Source organism: Frankliniella occidentalis, unplaced genomic scaffold, assembly GCF_000697945.3.
Source record: "Frankliniella occidentalis isolate FOCC.00 unplaced genomic scaffold, Focc_3.1 Scaffold23, whole genome shotgun sequence".
In the NCBI taxonomy this organism is placed as follows: domain Eukaryota; kingdom Metazoa; phylum Arthropoda; class Insecta; order Thysanoptera; family Thripidae; genus Frankliniella; species Frankliniella occidentalis.
The window spans coordinates 957,438-968,798 of NW_026267153.1; the positions used below are offsets into that span (position 1 = coordinate 957,438).

The 11,361-nt window shown below is 56.4% G+C and overlaps 1 protein-coding gene across 3 annotated transcripts in view; it reads right to left on the minus strand.

Annotated features, from left to right (window-relative positions):
• LOC113216127 (acid sphingomyelinase-like phosphodiesterase 3a) overlaps positions 1-11,361 on the minus strand; it is a 206,940-nt gene that overhangs the window by 77,513 nt on the left and 118,066 nt on the right. Inside the window, exon 4 of one of the 3 annotated variants that reach the window (XM_052265095.1) lies at positions 1,085-1,173. The exons of the other annotated variants lie outside the window; for them this stretch is intronic. The gene's annotated coding sequence lies outside the window, so the exon portion shown is untranslated. The remainder of the gene's footprint in view (positions 1-1,084; positions 1,174-11,361) is intronic. 3 annotated transcript variants of the gene reach the window in all.

The following is an 11,361-nucleotide window of genomic DNA, read 5'->3' on the forward strand; positions in this document are numbered from 1 at the left end:
CTCTCGCTCTCTCCACTCTCATCATGTAAATAATGCACACATCGCGGCACGACTGTCCCATAGGCCATCAGCGACTGTCTCTTCCCGTCGGCAACATTCCCCTCTCTCCTGCTGCGGGCCTCCCAGGTCAAGGCATAAGCTTATGATGAAACCGTTGGTAATACACCCGAGCCATTTGGTCGCTCATATATTATGTGAGCAATAGTAAAAAGTAATAATGGTAAATTGTTTGGGGTGAGTAGTCGTGAGCTGAAGGTTTTACATGGACAAATAATTGCATAATAATTTGCGGGATTAGAAGTGTTTGGTTTTTTAGGGTGTTTTTTTATCTATTCAGAGAAAGTTTTCCACCCCTTCATACTTATGCAAGGGCGGTATAGGCCTCCTATTGGACCCTTTTAACCCCTCTCCCCGCCACACCCACACCGCCCACACACCAGCAGCGGCAGAGCGGGCCCCAAAGCTCCCTCGAAACCGATTAATCCTGCCGATGCATCAATAATTCGTCCCATGCGGGATGTTTGTGCATAAACGTGCAACACACGCGCCCGGCGCCGCACCAAAATTGCTTGTTCGTCTCTCTCCCACTCCCGGCCGGCGCGCAGCGTCCGTCTCGCTGCCCAGAGGTACGGCACACATGCGCGGGGCGCGGGGGCGGGTACCGCACGATCGTTCTTCGACGCGCGTTAATAATTCCGTTTGGGTCAGAGAGCAAAAGCGAGAGAGAGAGAGAGAGAGAGAGAGAGAGAGAGAGAGAGAGAGAGAGAGAAGCCCGGCTCACAGCATCTACGATATTACGTCATTGCCTTCCCTCCCCTCCTCATGGGTAGGCAATGCCGTGGGCTGGTTTGTTTTCTTCCGCGAACGGACCAGCACTTCGCCGTTGCAGCTCCGGCACAAGCAAAGTTCCAGGCAACAGGCACGCCCCTCTCTTTACTAGGAGAAAGGGGCAGAGGGATTTCTTGGGAGGAGGCGATCCCCGGCGGAGGAGTAGGGAAAGTCTGCCGACGGTATAAACGCAGAGAGGCGCATCTGGCCCGGGGACATCTCCTCCGAGATGTACATTTTTCATTGGTCGGCTTACCCCCACCGCCGCAACACAGAGCAGGCCGTGGGCCTCCTCGGCCGGGTCGCCGCGCAGCCCTCGCAGAGCGATGAACATCAGTGACCAACCTGCAACAAAGAATAATACAAAGTTAGTCTCCGGAGGTTTGCCATCGCTCACTGTTCAAGTTTGCAGACGTCGCAATGAATCTCCCTCTGAATGGCACACCACCGCCACTCGCCCCTGGGCCCCGGCCGGGCCCCGTCCTCCGAGGCTTTGGTCGTACTTAGTTGCCGGAGCTACTCGACGAGGACTTCCTCCCTCCCGGCTGGAGAAGCGATCTCTAGAGTCTCCTAAATATTCCAGCGACACACGGGAGGAAGGAGGCAAGGACCGCGGGGCGGCCCCTTGGGCACTGCCGCCGTTTTCCGCTCCACGCCCACAGTCTAAATTAAAGTCATTGACTGACGTCCCATCGGTATGAAAATGACGCCAACGCACCCGCGTCTTCCAGACTGTTCAGCGCCTGCACAAAGGGCACAGAACTGCTCAGATTCACATCAATTTGGCACACCGGCAAACATTTTGGAAACATTTTGCACCTTTGAAAAGGGTGCACTGTTAAATTCCTACAAAGCATTTGCTTTGCAGAGCTGCGAAGTATTTTGCTCCTTTGTAACTACGAAGCATTTACTTTGCAATTACAAAGTGATGCTTTGCAATTGCGAAGCAATGAAAACGCTACAAAGCATCGCTTTGCAATTGCAAAGTGTCACTTCGTAATTGCAAAGCATCACTTTGTAATTGCGAAGTAAATGCTTCGTAGTTACAAAGGAGCAAAATACTTCGCAGGATTTTAACAGTGTGCTAGTTGTTTAAAGTGCCCGCTCCAACGGCGCACGACCTTTGTATTTCCAGAGTAGTGGCTCCACGTTTCACCGAGACGTTAGTTGGCCCGATGTAGGTCTACCGTTACAAGAGGGCAGAGAGCCAGTGCGCCCATGTCTTTGCGCGTGTCCTGCGGACATGGGTAGCGGCCGTTGTAGCCGGGCTGCGGTGTTATGGTAAGAGATCCTGTACACAGTTTCGCAGTGGGGATGTCGGTCTGCGGGGGTGGTGTTGTTGTGGGCGCCGGAGAAGGAACGCCTCGCCGCGGTAGTCCGGCGAGCCTGGGGGCGGGGGGAATGGGGAGGATGTATCAACGTATCTCTTCCTGCTACACAAGAATTCACTTTCCTTCCCCCCTTTTTTCCTTCCCCAGCTCCCCCGCACGTCGGCCCGATCCGGCGCGCACAGCAGTGGCCTGACCCGCCGCGCGCGCTGTTCGCGCTCCTCACTGCAGCCTATCCTTCCCAGCAAGCCATTAACAGACGAAACCACTCACTGCTAATTTGACAAGCCAGATTCATCCGTCACAACGTCAGGCGGGCGGGTTGCGGCGCCCCCGACCGCACCCGATAGCGAGGAGGAAGGGTATGAACCGCCCGCCCCGCCTCTCGCCAGCGTCAACATCATCGACAAAGAGGTCACGCGCGAGCTGCAACGTTGTTTGTTTGTTGTTTTTTTCACCCAGCAACCTTCCAAATACCGTATGTTGCCACTTTCTCTCTCTCTCTCTCTCTCTATCCCCCCCCCCCCACATTCTCTATCCCAGGGGGGTCGGGAGGGGGTCCAGGACCGTAACTCTATGGGTGTGATGGTCCTTGTCTATTCTTAAGCTGGATTGGGCCGCTCCTTCGCGTCACCCCCGGTGTTTTATGAGTCTTGCGGAGAAATACGCTGGAAACACACACAGATCCCCTCCTCCACGCACACACACACACACACACACTAACAGGGCGGGGCTGAGCGGCAAATCATGGCTCCGGCGTGCGTCGTAGGCCTAAATCCGTCGGCTGCGCGGTCTCCGCCCGCCGCTCTGCGGCACGTTTCTTTTTGTGGTGGTGAGTGGTGGACTCCGCGGTGGTAGAAAGTCGTGGGCTTGATGATGGGCGGGGCTGGTCAGCCCGCCGGATCAGAGCTCGCAGGGATTGCGGGGCTGAGGAGGCAATCGTGCGATGGGCCTAGGGCGGCGGCGCGCGCGCACGCGCACACACACACACACGGCGCGCACATTGTAGCAGAGCGGGGGCACTTCGGCCCAGGCCCTCCCGCTGCTCATCCCGTCTCTCTCCCTCTGTCCAATACCGGATGCTGGACGTAAATCTCTGTGCCCCCTACTACCCCTGCTGCGCCGGCCGGGCCCCGAGTGGTGTCCAGGCTGTCGCCCGTGGCGACATCGGACGAGACACCCCCCGCTGCCCCGGGGGTGGGTGGGAGCAGACCCACGAGCGCACATTCCGCACCGAGCGACGTACACTGCCGCGGCCACCGCCGTGCCAGTCTCCGCAAGCTCCGTCGCGGCGGTCTTAGGGGACTCTGAGGGCGCGGCCGGGGCCCGGGCGGCCGTCAGGGAGCGAGGCGGCGGCGGCTGTCAACAACATGAGCCCCGAGTGGAACCCCGGCGGCGGCTCCGACCAAACTCAACTGTCATGCAAGTTGCTGTGTTGGTGCGGGGTCCGGGGCGCTGGGGCGCGCTGGGGCGGGGTACAGCGCTGCAACAGGGGACCATCCTCCCCCGGGGCGAAACACGCGCGATCGTCTGGCCGTGGCGGCGAGAGGCGTTCGACCGAGGAGAGGGCAGCGCAGAGCCCTTCGCTACAAAGTTCAGTCCGACCCTCCCAGTAAAACAGAGCACGGGGAGGGATACTAAAGTCATTAATTGTCATTATTATATTGCAGTGCTGCAAACTCGCAGCGGCGCTGGCGGCGGGGGCTCCGGACCGGGGGCGGCCGCCCGGACCACCCGCGGTCGTTCAGGACAAAAGCAGCTGTGACGTATAGACCAAAACCCCCGAAGGACACCGCGGGGCCCGGCGGGTCCGCCCGGACCAACTTCCCAATGCCGTGCCGAAGGACTCTCCCAGGAGGACCAGCGGACCGGGCCGGACCGTCCTGCCGGAGAAGTGGAAGGGAGAGCGAGAGAGACACGAGACCTGGGCGGCGTATCTCCGCGCTCCAGTTGGCGCGCCACTCACCTGGAAGGTGGAGGCCACTGCAGTCCTGCCTGGAAGGGAGGGGGAGGGGGAAGGGGCGGGCGTGCGGACAGGTTGAGGAAGAGCTTGCTGGCCACGCTAAATCGAGCTTAAAGTGAATCCATTACAGAGTGTTGACACGTCGAGCGCGGCGCAGTGCGGGTAAACGCCCCGACCACAAATTGCAAACGCGCTCAAAATAAAGACGGGACTGACCACCAGAGGCCGCAGGCTGCGCTATTTTTACCTTGTTTGGATTTGTTTACTTTAACCGGAGCACAATAGCGTCCAAAATAGACGGATCAAAATGTGCACCGACCTTTAACGTCATCGATTTTACTATATATGCCAAGGCCAGAGGGAGTGAGACTACTCTTTCATATTTTTGTCGAACCATAAGGGCGCACATCCCTGCACAGATTACAGCACGAAATCCTATTCGTCGGAATCGTCTAATTCCCGAAATGTTAAGAGCAATCATATAAATTGGGCCGATAGCCAACAAGAGACGAACCGAGTCAAATGTACCGCAGAATGGGAGTTTTTCCTCTGTTTTCTTGTCTCGACTTCTTAACATCAGGAATCATAACGCGATGGATTCTTGTCACTTTTCTACATCCTGCAACCATTTCGGCAACACCCGCGTCCTTGAGATTCGGGGGCATACCGTTTTTTGCTTGGCAGTGCCAAGCCTCCGGGGGTTTGGCGTCGACGGGCGGAGAAGTCAAGGTGTGCACAGCGGCGCTCGGCCCCGGCCCCGTCGCTACCTGCTCCAGCCGCCACCAAGACCATCACCGGCCACGACGTGCCGTCGAGGTAAATTGCATTCAAACTGGGAGCGCCACGGCGGTAGTGGCCCGTTCGGTTGGACGTGCGAATAGACCCACTACCCTGCTGCCGATAGGATGGCGGTGCCGCGGCTGCTGGGGGGGGGGGGGGGCGCTATGGTAGTCCAGGAGGCAGCAGGAGAAAACGCAACGCACCTCCTTCCTGCACCCGGGCCGGGACTGCCAAGCCACAACCCCGGCGGCAGAAAGCTAACATAATCATGGCAGTCTAGCAGGCGGTCGGGGCGGCGGGGGCGGCGGGGGCGGCTAGAGGTGGTGCGGGTGAGGGAAGTGTAGTCCCAACATCAAGAGGACCTAATGAACCTAACCCCAGCCAATTTGAGAGACGAAGGCGCAAGAGAAGGAGAGGCTCTGCAGGCGAGAGAGAGAGCAAGAGAAAGGCTGGGCGGTGGGAGAGTCGGACACAGCCGCTCTCAGCCAGTTACCTTTGTGTGGCGTGCGGGGGGTCACGGGGTCACCACGCGCCGCCTGGCTGCCGCTAGTTCCGATGCGCCGGCACGACGCGACCCCCACGCGCCACAGAGTTGCTAGTTTGGGAGTTCTCCGCGCAATCATAACAGAGCGCGCCACTAATTATCCCGGCCGCGTGTTTGTTCGGCACACACATTCAGTTCTTCCGCGCACCGCCTCCGACCGACCTGCTACGCTACTGCACGTAATGAAAACGCCAAGAGTACAGCAATAATTGCTGTTGATGGTGGCGAGGGAGAGAACAGCAGGTGGTAGATGTGCGAAAGCACGATGCGATGCTCGTTTTGAATAACCATAATTTCGAATAAATCTCACCGTTCAAATTATCTGTGCAGTGCTGCTACTATAATGTTCATGCGTTATTGATGAAAGAGACGCATCCCAAAACCCGAGTTCGTGGAATAAGTACATTGCGTTTGACCCTTGATTTTATAAAAGAAAACAAGACTTAGATCAAGGCGCATGTATTTGAAACATCTTGGATCAAGTAATGTACCTGATTCAACTAACTCAGTATTTTTGGGTGCAAAATAAAAAGATTGACAAATGATTGTCCAATAACTTGCAGCTAACAGGACTATAGAGAGATGTCTCCACGACCCCTCCTCCCGGCTCGCCCCCCTCGCTTTCAGGCGGCTCAACACTTTGGCGGCACTTGTCACCCGGGCGCGCGGCGGGCTCGCCGGCACGCCCATCCATTCATGCCTTCCGAGGTCGTCCGTGTAAAACGGGGCAAACTTCTTCTTCTTCCCTCTCATCTCGTGTAGACGTCTGCGCTGCTTTTCTCCCCGTAAAAGCGCACCACTTCTCGCCGAGAGAGACACGGCGGCGGCCCGACTCTCTGGAAAGTCTTGATCTCATTCCGCAGCCGGCCGCGGGGGCTCGACGTAGCTAAGGGCGAGCAGGGCCGGCGGGGTGGGGGTAGGAAGTATGCAAAACAAGCCCCCTCCCCGTCCCCCCGCGGGGGGTCCAAATGAGGTGCTGCCTCTTTATTCCACAAACGCCTCATTTCTGCGGCGTCCCACCCCGCCAAGCGAACGAAAGCGACGAATACATTTTGGACACAAAACCGTGGGGCAAACACACGATAGAAACACCCCTCTCAGTGCGACCGTCATCCCTCTCCAACCAGGCAAAGTCTTGTTCCGCATGCATGTATGAAAGAGGTTTGCCCCATGAACCCAAGAGAAGAGGAAAACACCCCCGAGAAAGTGATGCGAGTACTGCGACAGAGTTCCAGTGGCCCTCTCCGAAGTATTATGTGCGCCGGGCGAGCACAAGGGGGGGTCCCACAAAGATGCTCCAGGCGCGGCTCCAGGAAGCGGTGCGGCCGGAACACACTTGCGCTGACGGAAACCACAGGGCGCATTTGCATTCAAACAGCGCTCGGAATTAACGCCATTTCTGCCGGTCCCTCGTCGGCAGCGCAAGCCCAGCGCCGCCGGCAGCCACACAGCAGCACCACGAGCTATGCAGCGCTCTCGCTCGCTCGCTCTCTGTGTCTGTTTCTCTCTCTCTTTCTCTCTCTCTGTCTGTCTCTCTGTGTCTCTCTTTACCTTTCTCTCTCTCTCCTCTCTCTTACTCTCACTCTCCTCACCGGCGACCAGCCGACCGCAGCCGGACCGATGCAGGGGCAGCACGTCCATAGCGAAGTTTGTGACGGCGGCCCAGCGATTCAAGTTGTTGCCAAGAAACGTTGCGCGCGAGAAACACGATATCCGATCGTGACGTGCACATGCCAAGCAAGCGGGATCGGCATTTAACTTTTGCGGTCCCCACCGCCCTCTTCTCTCTGCAACCGGAAACAGAGTAGGCGGGCAAAAGGACACTACTTCACTTCCGAGAGGAGAGAGGAAACACGGGAACGCACACCGCCGCGCCGCGCATGCGTCGTTTTCAGAGTTTTTCCACCGCCGTCAGCCCTTTTGATGGGAAGTCTGATAAGAGGCAATCTGCGCGACACAGCCCCATCTCGCCTATGCAACCGTCTCTTATCGTAATCTAGATGCCGAGGGAAATACTTTGGGGAACGCGAGCGTGCCGCGCGGAGTCGTGCAGCCCGCTCGAGAGACCCCCGCCCCCCCCCCCTCTTCAAATCGTGCAGCCGCCCCCGGCCGCCCCTCTCAATCGGCGGAGCAAGCCTCACCGGCGGGATACGGCTAAATTTGCGCTCCCATGCTGCATGAAAAATCCATCGCGCGTGCTGCATACGTGAGCCTGTCTGTGCGAGTTGGGGCGGAGCATGGGGCGGAGCGCGTGTGTGTGTGAGACACAGAGAGAGGGAGGGAGAGAGAGAGAGAAAGAGAGAGGAAGGGAGAGAGAGGGACAGAGTGAGAAAGAGGAAAATACGCCTCGGGAGAACAATCCCTCGCGCCAAAGAGGGATCACCGCCAGTCCACTCCGCTGACGGACAGTGATATGACAGCAATGGGCCTGGCTCGATATGAGACCAGAGAGAGGATAAAAAAGAGAAGGGAACAACAAGAGCTAGTATATATACGATACAACTTTCATGAGGACTGCCGCCAGAATTATTGCCATCAGCGTCTTGCTGCCGGACGGATAATAACGCCATCACTTGTGTAGGACAGCGCCAAGGCAGCACTCAAACTACCCGAGTTGCGCTCGTGGTGGAGGGGGTGTAGTACGTAGTAGGTTCCGGTCTAACCGGATGTTCCAATATTGAGACGTCAAGCGCGCTGGCCCTGAAAATAATGTTCAAACTCATGTTAGCGATATATTACGCCGGTACGCACGCGGGGCCTACAGTCCAGTGTGTGCTCCCCCCCCCCCCCCCCCCCCCCCCTCTCTCTCTCTCTCTCTCTCTCTCTCTCTCTCTCTCTCTCTCAAACACACAGACACACGGCTCCCCAGGGCCATGTCCGTCAAAACGGCCGCTGTGCATTTCCATCGCTTTCCTTCTTCTCCCCCCCCCTCCCCTCTCTCTTCTCCTCACGTACAACACGCCTTCCACCCAGCAACCATGGGCGGCACTCGAGGGTGACCGTATGAATCTCATGACCAGAAAAATATCGTATTTCTCACTCGACTCGCCCGCACCCGGCAGCCCCTGGCGGAAGGACGAGGGGTCAGCACAGAGTAGAGGGGCCGCTGATATCCTGTGCGCAGCCTTCCACGGGGGCGTCTCAGCAGAAGTGTATTATCGCTCAGAGGAGAGGGGGAGGGCAAAAAAAATTGGGCCTAAAACGTAATTTGGTCGGTTGTCTTCCCGGCCGCAGCATCAGGCTAGGGGAGCGTTGGGGCGTTCGGTCACAAGGGTAATGAGATCCGGGCCGGGGATGCCCGTATATACGACAAGGCGGCAGTGTCGTACACGCTCGCTCCCTCTTCCTCTCTCTCTCCGTCGCTCGCTCTCTCTCTCTCTCTCTCTCTCCGTTGCAAAAGAGCCGCGCGCGCTGGACCAGCCGTGTACGTTAAATTTCACTCTCGTTGGGGATTTTCGACAATTCCGTCTTTGCTTCATAATGTCTCGTTTCCCGAGCGCCTCCAGAGACGTGGCGCGGCGTGGCGGGCGCTCCTCCATAGCCCCCCCCGGGGGGAGGATCGCGCGCGGCAGCGTGGCAGCAGCCATCGAAGCAGCAAGAGGACCCGGGACTTGTTTCGGCCCCCAGAGTCAGCAGTCGCGGCTCCCGACGCCGGCCGAGCGCCCAGGGCCAACCCCATCACACCACCCTCACAAGCCAGCAAAAGACACTCGAATCCAAATTCCCTTGCCTCGAAAGTAGAGTTAAAATTGACGACAGACACCTCTGCTGCTCGCACTGGCGCGGCGCCCCGCGGCGAGGCGTGTGGTGTGCCGCCGTATGGCACGTAATCCAATCAAAAGTTGAAATTGAAGCCTTGGCGGTCCATTGCGCCTCGCCTCGCCGCGGCCGCCATCTGCATCTCTTTCAGTCATCCCTGAAGCCGCCACGCCGCACCCTCAAGTACTTTCATATTGCGCGCCGCTTCCTTTACCACAACTTCATCTACTTCCGTTCGTGAGGAGCGAGGCGCACACACACACACACCACGGTTTTTTCATGTACATCTGTTTTCCAACCCCTTATAGGTAGTTTCTGTTGCTATAGTGTTCACAAAAAACATTTAGAGGAATCATACAGAGAAAAAATGGCCATGGTGACAGACGAGTTCATATTAATGCATTATTAACGCAGTTATGACTACTCTGAAATCCTGACAGAACAAAAACTTTTAAATTAGTAAATATGTACAAAAAATGGGCAACTTCAAAGCGTTTGATTCGGAAGCTTATAACAGACAAAATTCGTTTGCAGCTGAAATAAAGGTAGATACTGAACAAACATACAGGGCACAAAAATGCGAGTATGATAAAACGTATTGTTGCCCAAATACCCAGCATTGACGTCAATTGACATTGACTTTACATGAGTAGCGTTAAGCGTCCTGCCTGCAACCAGGTGCTGTTACTCAAAAATTAACCGCTTCTGCATGGAACAGCATTTTTTTCGCTGGGTGAGGAACATTTTAAGTCAGAAAGCAAAAGTATTTTTTTAATGCACGTTTTCGTTGTATTTTGTTCCCAGCAGCATACGTTTTTCTGGCTGAACATCCCTTGAAAGGTGCTAAGTCCACACCCCTCAGTAGATGCCCTGGGCCGAATCGAATACCGTGTGATGCATATTCAGCGATTTCGTTTTCGCAGTGCAAGACAATGGTGGTGGTGGTGGACGCACTTTGGCAGAGGGGAGCAGAGAACAGCGACTGCGAGGACCTATCTATAGCTCAACCACCTTCTGGTGTGTGTGAGTGTGCGTACGAGTGTGTGTGTGAGTGTGTGTGTGTACGAGTGTTCAGACGCACGCGTGCGTGTGTGTACGAGTGTTCAGACGCACGCGTGCGTGTGTGTACGCGCGTTTGTGTGTGTGTGTGTGAGAGAGAGAAGGGAGGGGGGGAGAAAGAGAAAGACAGAGAGCAGAGAGAGAGAGTGTTCCCCTCCGGACATAACTATTTTGGGCGCGGTCTGGGCTCAGTCCACACCGCGCACGATACGGGGTCAAACGTAACGGGTCGAACGAAGAGAGGGAGGAAGAGAGGGGAGGGGGAGCAGGGAGGAGAACGAGGGTGGTCTGTAACGAGGTCTGCAGCCCAACGCACCCCACCCACCTCCATTTCCCTTGCTCCCTCTTCGACTCCCTGTCTCTGTCACATACACACACACACACACACACACACAGTACGTTACGCCCCTCGGCACCTGGAGGGACACAGCATGACGTGGTCATCGGCGTGGTTCCCGATATCACTCCCGCCGTAAAGGAGGGGCCATCGAGAGAGAGAGAGAGAGAGAGAGAGAGAGAGAGAGAGAGAGAGAGAGAGAGAGAGAGAGATAAAAGCTGCGGAAAAGAGGGAAAAATCGAATTCGAGGAAGGGGCGAAAAAACAGGAGGAAATGAAACGAGCACTCGTCAAAAAGAGAAAGGCATAAGGGGAATTAGGACAGGTAAAACACGGGTGGGTAAAATGAATCCGTTCATACACCAAATATTATCAGCAATTTTGCAGTTTGGGGAATGTGACGGACAACGAGGATGGAAGCGTCCGCGCATTCCCTTCCACAGCCTCGCCAAACGGTCGCACACAAACGTACTGAGGAGAGCGGGGGAGAGCGGGTAAACATTGCACAAAACGTATCCCATCCATTCATATTCAGACGGTGACCTGCAACAATTAAATCCTGCGGTCTTAGTGGAGCGGGTACGGGAGGGGCGCGAGGGCGCGTGTTTAGCAGAGGCGGGCGCTAGGGGAGGGGGGGAGATGTGTATATGCTTATCATGGCTCGAGCGGACAAAAACCATGACAGAGAGGGAAGGTCCGGCACGTAAAGTGTTTGCAGGAATAACAAGAGAGAGAAAGAGAGAGAGAGAGAGAGAGAGAGAGAG